The sequence below is a fragment of the Dermochelys coriacea genome, chromosome 7 (assembly GCF_009764565.3).
Source record: "Dermochelys coriacea isolate rDerCor1 chromosome 7, rDerCor1.pri.v4, whole genome shotgun sequence".
NCBI classification, from domain to species: domain Eukaryota; kingdom Metazoa; phylum Chordata; order Testudines; family Dermochelyidae; genus Dermochelys; species Dermochelys coriacea.
Window position 1 is genome coordinate 3,781,181 of NC_050074.1, and position 18,102 is coordinate 3,799,282.

Genomic DNA, 18,102 nt, shown 5'->3' on the forward strand with positions numbered 1-18,102 from the left:
GGGGAGAGGTGTATAAAGGCCCTGGTCCCATGAGAGAAGGGCAGAGTCCTCTAAGGAGTGCTGTCCAAGGCGTGCTCTAGAGTAGTACCTGAGCAAGAAATGCCCACACTAAGTGGAGAACAGGTCTATTGTCAGTCCCACACTGTCTGAATGTGTCATGGAGTATTACTGTGTTTATCTCCCATACAGAAAAGGAGTACTTGTGGCACCTTAGAGACTAACAAATTTATTAGAGCATAAGCTTTCGTGAGCTACAGCTCACTTCATCGGATGCATTTGGTGGAAAAAACAGAGGAGAGATTTATATACACACACACAGAGAACATGAAACAATGGGTTTATCATACACACTGTAAGGAGAGTGATCACTTAAGATAAGCCATCACCCACAGCAGGGGGGGGAAAGGAGGAAAACCTTCCATGGTGACAAGCAGGGAGCCTAATTCCAGCAGTTAACAAGAATATCAGAGGAACAGTGGGGGGTGGGGGGGGGAGAGAAATACCATGGGGAAATAGTTTTACTTTGTGTAATGACTCATCCATTCCCAGTCTCTATTCAAGCCTAAGTTAATTGTATCCAGTTTGCAAATTAATTCCAATTCAGCAGTCTCTCGTTGGAGTCTGTTTTTGAAGCTTTTTGTTGAAGTATAGCCACTCTTAGGTCTGTGATCGAGTGACCAGAGAGATTGAAGTGTTCTCCAACTGGTTTTTGAATGTTATAATTTTTGACGTCTGATTTGTGTCCATTCATTCTTTTACGTAGAGACTGTCCAGTTTGGCCAATGTACATGGCAGAGGGGCATTGCTGGCACATGATGGCATATATCACATTGGTAGATGCGCAGGTGAACGAGCCTCTGATAGTGTGGCTGATGTGATTAGGCCCTATGATGGTATCCCCTGAATAGATATGTGGACAGAGTTGGCAACGGGCTTTGTTGCAAGGATAGGTTCCTGGGTTAGTGGTTCTGTTGTGTGGTGTGTGGTTGCTGGGGAGTATTTGCTTCAGATTGGGGGGCTGTCTGTACGCAAGGACTGGTCTATCTCCCAAGATCTGAGAGAGCGATGGCTCGTCCTTCAGGATAGGTTGTAGATCCTTGATGATGCGTTGGAGAGGTTTTAGTTGGGGGCTGAAGGTGATGGCTAGTGGCGTTCTGTTGTTTCTTTGTTGGGCCTGTCCTGTAGTAGGTGACTTCTGGGTACTCTTCTGGCTCTGTCAATCTGTTTCTTCACTTCAGCAGGTGGGTACTGTAGTTGTAGGAATGCATGATAGAGATCTTGTAGGTTTGTCTCTGTCTGAGGGGTTGGAGCAAATGCGGTTATATCGTAGCGCTTGGCTGTAGACAATGGATCGAGTGGTATGATCTGGATGAAAGCTAGAGGCATGTAGGTAGGAATAGCGGTCAGTAGGTTTCCGATATAGGGTGGTGTTTATGTGACTCCAACGAGAGACTGCTGAATTGGAATTAATTTGCAAACTGGATACAATTAACTTAGGCTTGAATAGAGACTGGGAATGGATGAGTCATTACACAAAGTAAAACTATTTCCCCATGGTATTTCTCCCCCCCACCCCACCCCCCACTGTTCCTCTGATATTCTTGTTAACTGCTGGAATTAGCCTACCTGCTTGTCACCATGGAAGGTTTTCCTCCTTTCCCCCCCCTGCTGTGGGTGATGGCTTATCTTAAGTTATCACTCTCCTTACAGTGTGTATGATAAACCCATTGTTTCATGTTCTCTGTGTGTGTATATAAATCTCTCCTCTGTTTTTTCCACCAAATGCATCCGATGAAGTGAGCTGTAGCTCACGAAAGCTTATGCTCTAATAAATTTGTTAGTCTCTAAGGTGCCACAAGTACTCCTTTTCTTTTTGCGAATACAGACTAACACGGCTGCTACTCTGAAACCTATCTCCCATACGTGGTCCTGTGGGAATTTGAGACTGAAACTGTTCACCATTGTGTTGTATGCTCCGGTAGGTAGGCGGCTGATATTCTAACATTGTGGGAAATGCACCAGTTCCATAGCCTTAGTTCTTCTGCGCCAAGAGAGGGCAATATAGTGCCCCCAACGATTTATGTAGCATATGCACACTATGTTGTCTGTCATAACCTAGCTTGTTCTGGGGAGCCCTCTGCAGGTTGGAGACAAGGCTCCTGGTAACACGCTGGCAATTCCTTTAGGGAAGGCCACAACCTTATTACTTTTTGTTAAATTAGAAGCGCTATCATAGGCTAACATAACTGGCAGACTTTTGCTCAAGGTGCTAAAAGCCCCATGCAAATCTGAAGGTAACAATTGATGTCTAAATTTTAGGGTAACAGGTGAGCCACTACCATGAAAAGGACCTTGGAGACTACTTTGGGAGTTGACGATAACCCGAAGAGGATTACTCAGTACTGGTAATGGTCCTGTCCTAGGGTAAATCTGAGGAACTGTCTAAGGGATAGTAAGATTGAAATATGGAAATAAGCATCCTGGAGGGTGAGGGCCAAGAACTAGTCTCCCTGTTCCAAAGCTGGAGTAATCGCTGCTAGAGTGACCGTCCTGAATTTTTGAGCTTTGACAAACTTGTTAAGTGCTCTCAGGTCAAGTATGGATCTCCAACCTCTCTTTTTTGGGGGGTATCAAGAAGTAACAAGAGTAAAACCTTTACCTCATAAGTGCTGAGGGTTCTATGTCTCCTACATGAAGGAGATGATCCATCTCTTGTCACAATAGACTCTTGTGAGAAGGGTCCCTAAAGAGACAGGGAAGGGTGTTGAGGGTGAGATGGAGGTGAAATGAATTGAATATCCATTGCAGAGGATTTCTAAACCCATTTGTCAGATGTTATCCATTCCTATTTGCTGTGGAACAGAGCAAGAAGGCATCCATAGGGATGTGAAGGGTTGGTCAACATCAGATGGTGTTGAAAGGAGTTGTCTGGTGGCACCCCAACCAATCCGTCAAAACTGGTGCTTTGAAGTGGATGGCTGGGAAGAAGAAAGCTGTGGGTCCAATGGCTTGTGCTTTGAGAACCTGGACTTTTTCCTTTGAGGCTCATAAAAGCACTAAGTTGGGTAGTATACTGTATGAGATTTAAGGCTGAGAACTGTATTTTCTCCGTATATGAAGACTGAGAACTGGTATTTGCTCTTCTGGCCAGGTGTGTAAATCCCTAATAACTGAAGACTCTTTGAGTGTGTGGGGGATGCATCTCATCATCTTCTCCGCGAAGAACTTGGTGCATTCAAAAAGAATGTCCTCTATTGTTGTCTGTACTTTCTTGCGGAAGCCAAACAAACGTAGCCAAGAAGTCTGTCGCATCACAACAGCTGTGGAGATGGATCATGCCACTGTATCAGTTGAGAGTGCTGACTGAAGTGCCATCTTGGCCACCAGTTGCCCTTGATTGAGAATGGCCCTAAACTGATGCTTGTGTGATTCCGGAAGTTGTTACAATAAACAAATTGAGTTTGGAGCAATCATATTTGCTGTTAGGGCCCAATAATTCGCGATGTGGAACTGTAGTGTGCCAGATGAATAAGACCTATTTGGGAGAAAGGCAAGGTGTTTTCAATCCCAATCATAAGGGGTGGACTTCACCTGATGTTGCGACCTCTGGAATTCACCACATCCACAATGATCGAATTAAGGGGTAGATGGGAGAAAAGAAATTCTGTATCCTTGGCTGGAATGTAATATTTCTTATTGGCCCGTTTACAAATTGGCTGGACCAATACAGGGGTCTGCCATATAAGCATGGCTGGATCCAAGAGAGCCTCGATGATGGGCTCTGAATGAGGAAGAGGAATGCAAAATGCCCAACAGCTTATGTTGTGACTCTTACCTGCTCTGTAGGTCATTGCAGAGTGTCTGCCACCCACTTTTCTAAGTCTTGAAAGCGCTTAAAATCTGCTAGAGATGGCGGAGGGGGCATCATTGCCTCATCTGGTGAGGAAGATGAGATGTTGGTCTGTGGTATGACCTCTTCCTCAAGATCATCCTCCTGTTCATCCCTCACCTCTTCAGGGGCTCAGGATACTAAGGCGGAGGGAGGGAGCCTCATTGGTTCATGGTAGTACATGCTAGATGTTCAGGAGGCTTGATGTCTATACACCTCCCACAGGTCCCAACAGAGCCACTGGGATGGCGGGAAGGATCCTGGTGGCTAGCACCATGGTTGTCCATACCAGGGTGGTTGAAAGCCAGACGGATGGTACAGCTGTGGAGGCCCAGATTGGTAACGGGGATTTATAAGATGCGTGGAAGGAGCGATGGGAGACAATCTCTTCCTGCTCACTGTCCGACTCTCCACTGAAGAATGGAGGTGCATGGTGTAGAATCTCGAGCTAGAGTAAACTCCGGTACCAAGCAGAGGAGACTCAGGGCTTGTCTACACTGGTAATTTACAGCACTGCAACTTTTTCGCTCAGGAATGTGAAAAAACACCTTCCTGAGCGCAGCAAGTTTCAGTGCTGTAAAGCACCAGTGTAGACAGTGCACCAGCGCTGGTAGCTACGCCCCTAGGAGGCAGGTTTTTTAGAGCACTTTAGTGTTGCCAGTGTAGACTAGCCTTTAGGTACCTCAAATAATGTGACATCTTTCAAGTATCTGAACTCCTGTGGAGGTCGGTACCAGTGGTGGCTGCCAGTGCTGGGCCAATGGTACCAACAGGATCAGTGACCTAGGCCAGGCTAAAAGCTACAAAGTTCTTTGGCATACCATTGACGGTACTGAAGCTGTTGCCCATATTGAGGGAGCCTTCCCCAAGGCATGGTCTCTGTCCTTCTCTCTCCCAGACTCTTCAGGTCTTTAGGCATATCAATGTTTTCAATTGGAACAGTACTGTGCGAGCTCTGGGTACCGCATTTGGACAATTTTGGTGCCATTGGTAGCAGTCGTGTTAGTCTGTATTTGCAAAAAGAAAAGAGTACTTGTGGCACCTTAGAAACTAACAAATTTATTTGAGCATAAGCTTTCATGCATCCGATGTAGTGAGCTGTAACTCACAAAAGCTTATGCTCAAATAAATTTGTTAGTCTCTAAGGTGCCACAAGTCCTCCTTTTCTTATTGGTAGCAGTGATATCAAACATGCCAGGGATCTTTTCCAGCTGGTTCGGGGCTCGCTCTAGGGTCTCACCTCTCTCTTTCTGAAGCCTTATGTGAGTGGCTCATGGCTGTCTTCCTAGATTCACCACCTTTAGATGTACAGGGCTGTGGTGAAGACTCCTGTCATCTGAGTGAATCTTGGTACAGGTCTGAAGGCGACTGGAGAGTTGCTTCCATTTGGAATTTAAGCCTCAGCTTTCTGTCCTTTTGAGACCATGGCTTCAGCTGTTGACAAAAATACACTTCTGGGGAATGTTGTTTTCCCCAAGGCAACAGACACAATAGGAATGTCTGTCCATTACAGGGATGGCCTCCTAAACCCTGGTGAACTGGACATACCTTGCACCGGGGTAGTTCCCAGACAAAGGGGAAGTAAACAAAGGTTTTTTTGAGAGAAAAAAAATATCAAAGGAAACTCTAAAACTAATTAATAGATTTACTGCAATTTAATCATCAATTTAAATTATTTCTGAACCCTTGTTATCACATTTGAATATATCAACATAAGTTGAAGCTACTGCTCTCATTTAAAATTAGAATTTATCCCTTTATGTATTTTTGCATTACAAGGAGTTTACTGGTACCGCTGCTTACTAATTTAGTTCTCTTTTACTATGTCTCCAGGCTATGAAATACTTACCATATTCTAGAAAAATATTAATTCAGTTATCTGTATCACTAAAAATGTTTTTATAAAGTTGTCTCGGATATTTTTAAAAAAATGAGCTGCAGCACTGTGTTGAACAGCACTTTCAATGAAAACCATGTTCAGGCAACAGTATTTGCTTCCCCTCTCCTTTCCCCCTTAAGATTTCCCTTTTCAATGTGATCTATCAGACAATTTAGATCAAAGAAATCCAGGCCAGGCCCGGTTAATAGTTGGAACTGCTTTTTTTTTAAATCTGTAACTTTTACAAGTAAAAATTGGCAATAACCACATTTTATTGCCTTCACCAGGTGACAACACTAATTCCCAAAGGGAGTGACTTGAAAGAATGCAAAGTTAACTAATTTGTGTGCAAAAAGATACATAATTGTGTCACTTTAAAATTATAATTCTTATAAACTGTTAAAGAAAATGTGGAGTAATAAGTTTCTAGGTTCTTAATGGCAATCAATGTTTCTAATGTATATTTGTACAGATTTTTTAAAAAGTCAGTTCTGCAGTAAGACATGACCAGACGGATAGATGTGTACAGGAGTATGAAATTTGAGAAGTGCTTCACTCAAAACTACTGCAAAGTTTAGAGTTCTTTAATATAAATGTGCATTATAGAAAATACACTAATATTTAATTATACACAATATTTTATATGTATACACACACACTGGACATAAAGGAAAGCAGCAATGCTCAGCCCATTTGGAGCAGACACAAGCCTTTGATACTACTGGCATAGGAAAATGAACACCTGCCCTCAACAATTATTACACTTGTAGAAATCTGCTTTAGGGGGCAGGTAATCATTATTGTTGCCTGTGACAGTGCTGACCAGGAACTGCTGAGCCAGCCCTCTGTCTCTCCAGCTCCAATTAAGGTGAACTGGAGCTGACTAGAGGAATCTGAGCCTGATTGGCAGAGGCGGAGCAGCTGCCAGCTTGATTAGGGCCTAGAGTTATGTACAGGCTCACAGAAAGGAAGCAAAGGGTAGCGGGAGAAACCAGAGAGTCGAGGAAGAGGGGTAGTTCTCCCCTCCTAGCTGCAAGAAAGAGAAGCCCCTAAGGCTGGAACCCCCAGGGATATATTTTGAGAGTCGGTGGGTTTGTACTGTGTAAATAAACTGCACCAGGGTGATGAATGCTGAGCCAGAAGGTCTCAGTGGTTTTTGGAGCACAGCAGAGGCAGGACCGAGGGGGCCCTGCTATCCCTGTTACACTGCCCATATGCAGCTTTGCAGTTGAGGAGGGGAATTCCAATGCTGGGACAACCATAATTGTTATCATGAAATCACTTTAAAACTATGGTCAAAAGCAGGGATTTCATATTAGTTATCAATGTCATATTGTTTTTGGGTCCTTAATGCCCATTTAATGGGGACTTTATATAAACTTCATTATATCATAACTAATGATCTCTTAACTTGAAAAAATGGTGGAGTAGATGCAAATTACGTTCCTTCAAAGGCCATGCCACCAGTTTTCCTCCACCATTTCTCAGGGCTACTATGATTCAAGTTCACCTTCTTACAAATGGGAGCAAAACCTCAGGTGGTATAAGTTGTCATACATCCACTGCTAATTTACATAAACCAACAATCTGCTCATGACCTTTATTTCATGACAAGTGGTAAATTTCTGTGCATAAATTAGCCTATCAGTAATAAAGATTAATAAAATATATAAACAATCAGGATAAAAATATTTATAAAATTCAGTGAACCTGTAATTGTGCCCATGTGGAATGTTCAATGGTATTGGTGTATTTAGTTAAGAGATAATTTACAGCCACTAATTTCAATTTACTCACACATTTCAATATGTGGCTTAGATACATGTACAATCTTATTTTATGGTCAAAAATACCTCAAGTGCTTCATAAGAGACCTCTCAAGAAATTGAATATTCATATAACATTTTGGTACAAATATTTTATTTCCAAACTGAGAGCTTGAGTATTTTTTATGCCACCTATAAAGGAGCCAGATGCATTATTTTGGACTTTTATAAGGATGTTAGTAGCTTTGGATCCTAAAGGGGACACAGAACCAGTGCACAGGAAATACTGTAATGTACTCTGGGTGAGAGTGAGAGAGAGAGATAGTCCTCTAGTTGCTGGCCTACTGAAAGCATAAGGTCCCTTCTGCTAGTACCAATTAAATAGCTTCTTCTGTTGCTGAAATGGTAGAGAAATCCTCCCCCCCAGTACATTTGTTCAACTTGTAATTGTGTTCAGAGTCTATAAGACATTGTTGATGTCACTGTTTGCCCCAAGGTTTTCCAGTGTATGTTTCATGAAGTATTATACTGTGGAAAATATTTGGGAGGGAGCAGTTCTACAACAGGTGGCATCTTCTCAGAAAAATACAATACTAGAAATGGCTTATGTTTTGACTGCTATTGGTATCCTGGTCATACAGTCCCAAAACACACTGTTGTTAAAAGGTCCAGAGTCTGAGATTCTACAGACTACACTCAACAGATATAATGGGATGCTCCTGTGTACTATGTATCTCATTTATTTAAGGTTGGCTTTATGATCTGAACAGTCAACTTACATAGCACAATTATTTAAGCATATGGTTGTAGACTGTTTCTTTTCATGCATTTATGGTTGTTACAAAAAAAAAAATCTAAAAATTTTACGTTGGAAATATATGAAAACTTCATAGGTAAATAGAAGATAGCATTTTTTCTATTTATTCATTTGTTTTAAGAAGTCTATCCATACCTCTAACATAAAAAAAAATTACAATTTTATCCAAAATAAAGTCATCCATTCCTATGAAGTGAAAAAGTACTAAAATGTACTCTTTGTCCAAAGTTAGTCAAAGTGCCAAGCTAACACAGAACCCCTTAATCAGCTTTCATGTACTACTCTGGTCTGAACACCTGAACATCCAATATGAAGTATGTTCCTTATTTTAAATCTAGCAGTTGGCATCTTATCTACTAAATGCAGAGATAATGCTGACTTTCACTATAAAGCTACAACCGCATTTTTACCCACCATCCCACAACATACAGCTTAAATTGTTTAAAATACAATTGCCAAGACCACTACATTGTACTAGTTCAGTACTGATAAAATAGCATGTTTCTTCAACAAAAGAAGTTGTCCTTTTTCACTTAACCCAAAGGCTCCTGCAAAAGACCATATTATTCATCTATTCTATTTCATGACTTAATACTAAGTAGTTACTCTCCTTTCTTTTAGATTTAATTTTTGTAATAAAGATATCTAGCCTAAACAAGGGCTGCTAAGCATCCTGCCTACCTCTGACTCTTCTCTAGAAATTATATGGAGACTTGAAACAGGATGGGTGGCAGAAGGAAAGGAAAATAATTTGACAAGGGGTTTGGAATAGAGGGGGAGAGCCACAATAGGTCTTTCTTGTACTGTAGAACAGGTCTGATCTTTCCCTTATTTAAATCAATTATGAAACTTTCAATGGTGCAAGAACAGACCCAAAACAACGTCAGCCATTGTACATATTCATTATGCAAGTCTGCTTTTTGTATATTTGGTCAAATACAATGAAATCATTATAGTTAAAGGGGTTCACCACTTTTCCCAACACTATTTCTCTATAAGCAGAGTTTCACTAAAAAAAAAAAAAAAAAAGTCTGCTTGTCAAAATATCTCCTACAGGGAGGGCCTCTCTTCACCCTCATGTAGTTTCAGGAGACTTCTAATAGTTGTAAGGGGAGCGACCTGGGGCTATATCTTCACAACAAGTGAGGAGCAGCAAAGCCGACTCAGCTCTTCAACACCCACCAAGAGCAGCTATAAACTAGACCATGAACCAGGGATTCCTCCTTTCATTGGATCACAGCAACTTCTCTTCTTTGGCTGAGTTGAGGAAGATTCTAATAAAATGTTATGGTTATCTGATAATTGTTACATTCCTAGAGTTTTAGCACACTGATATCCACTTTTAATGGAGTGGAACATCACTATAAGTGGAGTTTATGCTCACATGAAGAGGACTGAAAGTCCACTGCAATATGTTCAATCTGTTTAGAACTCTTCCGTTACTTCACTATAAACAGAGTTCAGAGTAGCAGCCGGGTTAGTCTGTATTTGCAAAAAGAAAAGGAGTACTTGTGGCACCTATTTGTTAGTCTCCAAGGTGCCACAAGTACTCCTTTTCTTTTTATAAACAGAGTGTAAACCAGTGCACTAATTCAACAGCCTGTGCACCAAACAATATTCTCCAGCCACAGCATTCCAGTCCTCTTATCTTCAAGGCTTCCGTTTATTTCTTCAACAAAAGAAGTTGTCCTTTTTCACTTAACCCAAAGGCTCCTGCAAAGACCATCTATTCACTCCAGAATTACACTCTGCAAGTCATCTGATTGGGGCTCCTAGTGAGCCATTCTGCTCTTTCCTGCAGTACTGCTCTACAGACCCCATCCACCAGGAACTCCTGCATGAGCCTTCCTGCTTCTTTCAGGATTACACTCAACCCGCCTTTGACGTGCAAATTACGTATGAGCTGGGTTCTTTCCCTTGATACAAGAACTCCTGAAAGAGCTTTCAAATTCTCTGCAGCTCTCCAGCTCAACTGAACTATTTGCTATCTTTTATGAGGACCAGATAATCTTTTGGCTATTTCCTGATCCCTGTCCTCACAGCATCACCTGGAAATCAGATGTCACTGGTGAAACTAGGCCCAATGCTCTTTAAAGGGCCAGCCAACCTATGACACAGAGTTGCACTAGAACTAAGTTCACTCTTAGCAGCTTTTTCATCACTCGCAACTTTCAAAACTTGATAGACAATCAGCTCGGTATTAACGGCTTATTATCCCTTATAGGATAAGTAAGTGCTGAACATAATAGTGCTATACTATATTTGTATCTCTCTATTTTATGTTTGTGGAATTACATTCCAGTCAAAAACAACATACTATGTAACTTTAGGAAAATTCAAAATAAATAAATTATTGAAGTCAATTCTCCAGTAAACCCTTAGGCTACATCATGTTTCAATGTGTAAAATTAGTAGCAAATGGTGCAAAAACATGTATAATTTGTGATCTTGTCAAATATAAGCTAAACCCACACCTACTTTGCATTGAGTGGGTTTCTTAAAGAAAGCTCATATAATATAATTTAATGTTCACACTAAAAAGAGTACACATTGAGCAAGAAACAAATCATGCCAAGCAAACTTGATCACCTTCTTTGACAGAGTTATCAGGAAGGTAGAGAATGAGACAAGATGAACATAACTGTAATATAGCTTTTGATACATTTTGATAGCTTCGAATTTAGAAAACTAGAAGTCAAATAGAAAATACACAGTCTTGTTACAAATGTTGTACAAGCAACTACAAAAATTCTGAAACTATGCCAACTGTCTTTATATGGCACCTCATATGATACCTTCAGATACTGTTGTCATGAAACTGTGTATTGGGTGTAACGAATGTCAGGCCTAACCTAGGCCAAAGGATATAAGGAGGATCTCCTCCATTCCCCTCCCACCCTCTTACATCCTGTCAGTCTCATGTGGAGTAAGGCAACCTCTATGCATACCTACTGGATCAGGTCCCACACAACTTAGGCAGCCAAACTAGCTTGTGAATTGCACTGAGGTGTAGGCAGGAGATAGGCACCCAGTGAAGCGGCAGTGTGTATGCTCAGAGGGAAACACAGGCCCGAGATATTTTATTGCAAAACCTGAGGTGCCAAGTAACTAGAGGTGCCTACAGGATTAGGCTGAAACCAAGGGAAGCTTTGTGAATCACAATGGTGCCTAAAAGGGGACTTAGCACCCCAAGTACCTTTGTGAATCCACCCTCCATGTGCACAGTGCCAACACAATTGGGCTTAAGTACTTTTTGTGGATCCCATCCTATGTGTTCATTGTGCCAAAACAATGGGGCCCTAGTCCAGTTGGGGATCCCTGATGTTACTGTACCTATAGGTCCTGGGCGGAGGGTTCAAGCCCACTCACATCTAAAGGCTCCTCTCCCAGCCTCAAGAGAGCAGCCACGAGCCCATGGCTCAAATTGGTGCTACTGTAATACAAGAAGTTGAGAGTAAAATGGCTACAAAACTGAGTTTTTAAAGAAATAGGCAAATTTAAGTGCAAGTGTAAACTTTAGAAAAAATCTATTTAATGAGTGTACAGAAAAGGATTTGGGTGACAAATGACAAACTGAATATGAATTTACTACGCAATATAGCTAGGGAAAAAAAAGGCAAATCCTTTCATGTACATACAAGGTTATCATTTACAAGACAGAAGATAATCCTGCTCTACGCAAAAGGTTATACTAGATGACCAAATAGTCTTTTCCAGCCCTATCTTCTATATTTCTGATTTTCATTTAGCAAAATGCATCATAATTCCATCTAAGGGCTCCCTGGTGCAGTATAGTGAATTAAAGGAAGAGGTATGAATGGAAAATACTCAAACAGAAGTGACAATGTATTTGCTGAATATTTAAAATGCTTAAAGTATACTTTTCATTTCCTCAATAACATAAATTAAACACTAAGCATGAAAAATATATTAACTGTAGCATTAATAAAGTCAGTGGAGATTGGAAGCATGTTTTCCAAGAACAGCAAAAGTAAGTCATTTGTCTTCTATTACACATTTAGATTCATGTTCTTTGCTCAATGCATGGGGAATTATGCATGTAAATCCTTACACAGATGTGAGGAGACAAACTTGTAGCCTTTATACTTACAAAGGTTTCAGAGTAGCAGCCGTGTTAGTCTGTATTCGCAAAAAGAAAAAGGAGTACTTGTGGCACCTTAGAGACTAACAAATTTATTTGAGCATAAGCTTTCGTGAGCTACAGCTCACTTCCTCGGATGCATTTGGTGGAAAATACAGTGGGGACATTTATATACACACGCATACAGAGAACATGAAACAATGGGAAAATACAGTGGGGAGATTTATATACACACGCATACAGAGAACATGAAACAATGGGTTTATAAAACCCATTGTTTCATGTTCTCTGTATGCGTGTGTATATAAATCTCCCCACTGTATTTTCCACCAAATGCATCCGAGGAAGTGAGCTGTAGCTCACGAAAGCTTATGCTCAAATAAATTTGTTAGTCTCTAAGGTGCCACAAGTACTCCTTTTTCTTTTATACTTACACAGTAAGCAGAAACATCTGAAGAACAGACTCTGCCTAGAACTCAAATAATCATCCACTTAAAACAACCTTGGTGTAAAATTACCTATTAAAAAACTGCATTATAAAACACGTTTTAACGAAACTTTGTAAAGGGATTTAATTAGATTTCACATCAAAACTTCCACACACTGAAACAACAGCTAATGTTGGCTAAATCCAACAACATTCCAAGAGAGACCTGTCTAAATAACATCAACTATGATCTTCCAATGAAAAAAAGCTACCCACACTGAAAGAAGCAACAGATAAAGCTTTCATACTAAGTGGCAGAATTGACAAGTGAACTAAATTCGGCTTATGAGAACTCCAAACCTACCATTCAAATTAAAAAACAAAAACCAATGTCTATGTGGAATTTCTTTTCAACGCATAGAAAGCAACTTTCAAAGAACAGAATACTTCTCAACTGACATTCAAAGATTTAAACCACTGAATATCTTAAAATGCATTGGGGTGGTATATAAAACAGGTTATAAAATCAAGAGAACTACTATGTTTTGGACAACGACATCTTGCCCAAGGGAAAAAAGGTGAAGTACTTAATGCAAGTTTTCTATTAGGCATTTCAATGATTCAATGTTAAATTAAGTGGCCAAGATCCTACCACAGAGAAATAATATTCTGGAATGTCTTATTTAAATCACTGACATCAGCTATTTGAAATAAATTAGCAAGAAATCTGCCTACAGGCAAAGCACATTGTGTGCAATTAATCTTTCACGTGAACTTTACAGATACATGCTTAAGAATGTTGTAATTTAAAATTTTTAATTATATTACACACTATATCTAATTGTCCCAAGAGTTATACCGAAGCCTTCCGTTCTCCATCCAGTAACTATGACTTTAAAATATTAGGTACACACACACACACACACACACACACACACACACAAAGTTAGTGTTACTTAAATTAATACCATCATAGAACCAAGGTCAAAATGATTTTACTGATTCCTCCATCAAAGTTCTTATGAGTTTCACATTAATTTCCTAATGGGGTTATTAATAATTTACAAAGGACAAAAATTAAATTTGTACTCCAGAGAAACATATCCTTCGCATTAAAAAAAAAAAAAAACTATACACTATCGCTACCCATATTTCGAGCTGTCCGTCCACCCACTACAGACTTTTTCCCATTACATTCTTTTGACTTCACATTTAAGGAGCTATGTCAAATCTGATCGATGAGCTAAGGTTTACAAGGCGCTCTGAAGATGTAAAGAGCTATTATTTTATACCCACATTTGAATTTAAGCGACTAGAACAAGAGGAGATTCTGCTGGGTTGCGGAGGAGGGTCGCAGGTGGTGGCGGGGCTCAGCGGGCACAGGAGGAGATTGTGCCGGGTGGCGGAGGAGGGGTCGCAGGGTGGCGGGGCTCAGCGGGAACAGGAGGAGATTCTGCCGGGTGCGGAGGAGGGGTCGCAGGGTGGGGGGCTCAGCGGGCACAGGAGGAGATTGTGCCGGGTGGCGGAGGGGGTCGCAGGGTGGGGGCTCAGCGGGCACAGGAGGAGATTGTGCCGGGTGGCGGAGGAGGGGTCGCAGGGTGGCGGGGCTCAGCGGGCACAGGAGGAGATTGTGCCGGGTGGCGGGGAGGGGTCGCAGGGTGGCGGGGCTCAGGGCACAGGAGGAGATTGTGCCGGGTGGCGGAGGAGGGGTCGCAGGGTGGCGGGGCTCAGCGGGGACAGGAGGAGATTGTGCCGGGTGGCGGAGGAGGGGTCGCAGGGTGGCGGGGCTCAGCGGGCACAGGAGGAGATTGTGCCGGGTGGCGGAGGAGGGGTCGCAGGGTGGCGGGGCTCAGCGGGCACAGGAGCAGATTGTGCCGGGTGGCGGAGGAGGGGTCGCAGGGCTCAGCGGGGACAGGAGCAGATTGTGCCGGGTGGCGGAGGAGGGGTCGCAGGGCTCAGCGGGGACAGGAGCAGATTGTGCCGGGTGGCGGAGGAGGGGTCGCAGGGTGGCGGGGCTCAGCGGGACAGGAGGAGATTGTGCCGGGTGGCGGAGGAGGGTCGCAGGGTGGCGGGGCTCAGCGGGCACAGGAGGAGATTGTGCCGGGTGGCGGAGGAGGGGTCGCAGGGGGGGGGCTCAGGGACAGGAGGAGATTGTGCGGGTGGCGGAGGAGGGGTCGCAGGGTGGCGGGGCTCAGCGGGAACAGGAGGAGATTGTGCGGGGGCGGAGGAGGGTCGCAGGGTGGCGGGGCTCAGCGGGGACAGGAGGAGATTGTGCCGGGTGGCGGAGGAGGGGTCGCAGGTGGCGGGGCTCAGCGGCACAGGAGGAGATTGTGCCGGGTGGCGGAGGAGGGGTCGCAGGGTGGCGGGGCTCAGGGGACAGGAGGAGATTGTGCCGGGTGGCGGAGGGGGGTCGCAGGGTGGCGGGGCTCAGGGGACAGGAGGAGATTGTGCCGGGTGGCGGAGGAGGGGTCCGGGTGGCGGGGCTCGGCGGCACAGGAGAATAGTGCCGGGTGGCGGAGGAGGGTCGCAGGGTGGCGGGGCTCAGCGGGGACAGGAGGAGATTGTGCCGGGTGGCGGAGGAGGGGTCGCAGGGTGGCGGGGCTCAGCGGGACAGGAGGAGATTGTGCCGGGTGGCGGAGGAGGGGTCGCAGGGTGGCGGGGCTCAGCGGGGACAGGAGGAGATTGTGCCGGGTGGCGGAGGAGGGGTCGCAGGGTGGCGGGGCTCAGCGGGCACAGGAGGAGATTGTGCCGGGTGGCGGAGGAGGGGTCGCAGGGGGGGGGGGCTCAGCGGGCACAGGAGGAGATTGTGCCGGGGGGCGGAGGAGGGGTCGCAGGGGGGGGCTCAGCGGGCACAGGAGGAGATTGTGCCGGGTGGCGGAGGAGGGGTGGGTGGGCTCAGCGGGCACAGGAGGAGATTGTGCCGGGTGGCGGAGGAGGGTCGCAGGGTGGGGGGCTCAGCGGGCACAGGAGGAGATTGTGCCGGGTGGGGAGGAGGGTCGCAGGGTGGGGGGCTCAGCGGGCACAGGAGGAGATTGTGCCGGGTGGCGAGGAGGGGTCGCAGGGTGGCGGGGCTCAGCGGGGCACAGGAGGAGATTGTGCCGGGTGGCGGAGGAGGGGTCGCAGGGCTCAGCGGGCACAGGAGGAGATTGTGCCGGGTGGCGGAGGAGGGGTCGCAGGGTGGGGGGGCTCAGCGGGCACAGGAGAGATTTGCCGGGTGGGAGGAGGGGTCGCAGGGTGGGGGGGCTCAGCGGCACAGAGGAGATTGTGCCGGGTGGCGGAGGAGGGGTCGCAGGGGGGGGCTCAGCGGGCACAGGAGGAGATTGTGCCGGGTGGGGAGGAGGTCGCAGGGTGGGGGCTCGCGGGCACAGGAGGAGATTGTGCCGGGTGGCGGAGGAGGGTCGCAGGGTGGGGGGCTCAGCGGCACAGGAGGAGATTGTGCCGGGTGGCGGAGGAGGTCGCAGGTGGGGGGCTCAGCGGGACAGGAGGAGATTGTGCCGGGTGGCGGAGGAGGGGTCGCAGGGTGGCGGGCTCAGCGGGCACAGGAGGAGATTGTGCGGGTGGCGGAGGAGGGTCGCAGGGTGGGGGGCTCAGCGGGCACAGGAGGAGATTGTGCCGGGGGCGGAGGAGGGGGTCGGGTGGCGGGGCTCAGCGGGCACAGGAGGAGATTGTGCCGGTGGCGGAGGAGGGGTCGCAGGGTGGCGGGGCTCAGCGGGCACAGGTGAGATTGTGCCGGGTGGCGGAGGAGGGGTCGCAGGTGGCGGGCTCAGCAGGGACAGGAGGAGATTGTGCCGGGTGGCGGAGGAGGGGTCAGGATGGCGGGGCTCAGCGGGCACAGGAGGAGATTGTGCCGGGTGGCGGAGGAGGGGTCGCAGGGTGCGGGGCTCAGCGGGACAGGAGGAGATTCTGCCGGGTGGCGGAGGAGGGTCTCAGGGTGGCGGGGCTCAGCGGGCACAGGGAGATTGTGCCGGGTGGCGGAGGAGGGGTCGCAGGGTGGCGGGGCTGCTCAGCCGGGACAGGAGGAGATTGTGCCGGGTGCGGAGGAGGGGTCAGGGTGGCGGGGCTCAGCGGGGACAGGAGGAGATTGTGCCGGGTGGCGGAGGAGGGGTCGCAGGGCTCAGCGGGAACAGGAGGAGATTGTGCCGGGTGGCGGAGGAGGGGTCGCAGGGCTCAGCGGGGACAGGAGGAGATTGTGCCGGGTGGCGGAGGAGGGGTCGCAGGGTGGCGGGGCTCAGCGGGAACAGGAGGAGATTGTGCCGGGTGGCGGAGGAGGGGTCGCAGGGTGGCGGGGCTCAGCGGGGACAGGAGGAGATTGTGGCGGAGGAGGGGTCGCAGGGTGGCGGGGCTCAGCGGGCACAGGAGGAGATTGTGCCGGGTGGCGGAGGAGGGGTCGCAGGGTGGCGGGGCTCAGCGGGCACAGGAGGATTGTGCCGGGGGGCGGAGGAGGGGTCGCAGGGTGGCGGGGCTCAGCGGGACAGGAGGAGATTGTGCCGGGGCGGAGGAGGGGTCGCAGGTGGGGGGGCTCAGCGGGAACAGGAGGAGATTGTGCCGGTGGCGGAGGAGGGGTGCAGGGTGCGGGGCTCAGCGGGCACAGGAGCAGATTGTGCCGGGTAGCGGAGGAGGGGTCGCAGGGTGGCGGGGCTCAGCGGGAACAGGAGGAGGAGATTCTGCCGGTGGCGGAGGAGGGGGTCGCAGGGTGGCGGGGGGGCTCAGCGGGCAAGAGGAGACTGTGCCGGGTGGCGGAGGAGGGGTCGCAGGGTGCGGGGCTCAGCGGGACAGGAGGAGACTGTGCGGGTGGCGGAGGAGGGGTCGCAGGGTGGGAGGGCTCAGCGGGCACAGGAGGAGACTGTGCCGGGTGGCGGAGGAGGGGTCGCAGGTGGCGGGGCTCAGCGGGCACAGGAGGAGATTGTGCCGGGTGGCGGAGGAGGGTCGCAGGGTGGCGGGGCTCAGCGGGAACAGGAGGAGATTGTGCCGGGTGGCGGAGGAGGGGTCGCAGGTGGGGGGCTCAGGGACAGGAGGAGATTGTGCGGGTGGCGGAGGAGGGGTCGCAGGGTGGCGGGGCTCAGCGGGCACAGGAGGAGATTTTGTGCTGCATATTTTGTGTGCGGCCGGTGGCCGGAGGAGGGGTAGGCAGGGTGGGGGGGCTCAGCGGGAAACAGGAGGAGATTGTGCGGGTGGCGGAGGAGGGTTCACGGTGGCGGGGCTCAGCGGGCACAGGAGGAGAT

General features: G+C 47.3%; 1 protein-coding gene across 1 annotated transcript in view; it reads right to left on the minus strand.

Annotated features, from left to right (window-relative positions):
* Nucleotides 1–12,212, minus strand: part of FHIT (fragile histidine triad diadenosine triphosphatase) — a 1,103,840-nt gene extending 1,091,628 nt beyond the window's left edge. Inside the window, exon 1 of the mRNA XM_043519701.1 lies at nt 11,685–12,212. The gene's annotated coding sequence lies outside the window, so the exon portion shown is untranslated. The remainder of the gene's footprint in view (nt 1–11,684) is intronic.
* Between the last annotated feature and the right edge of the window lie 5,890 nt (nt 12,213–18,102).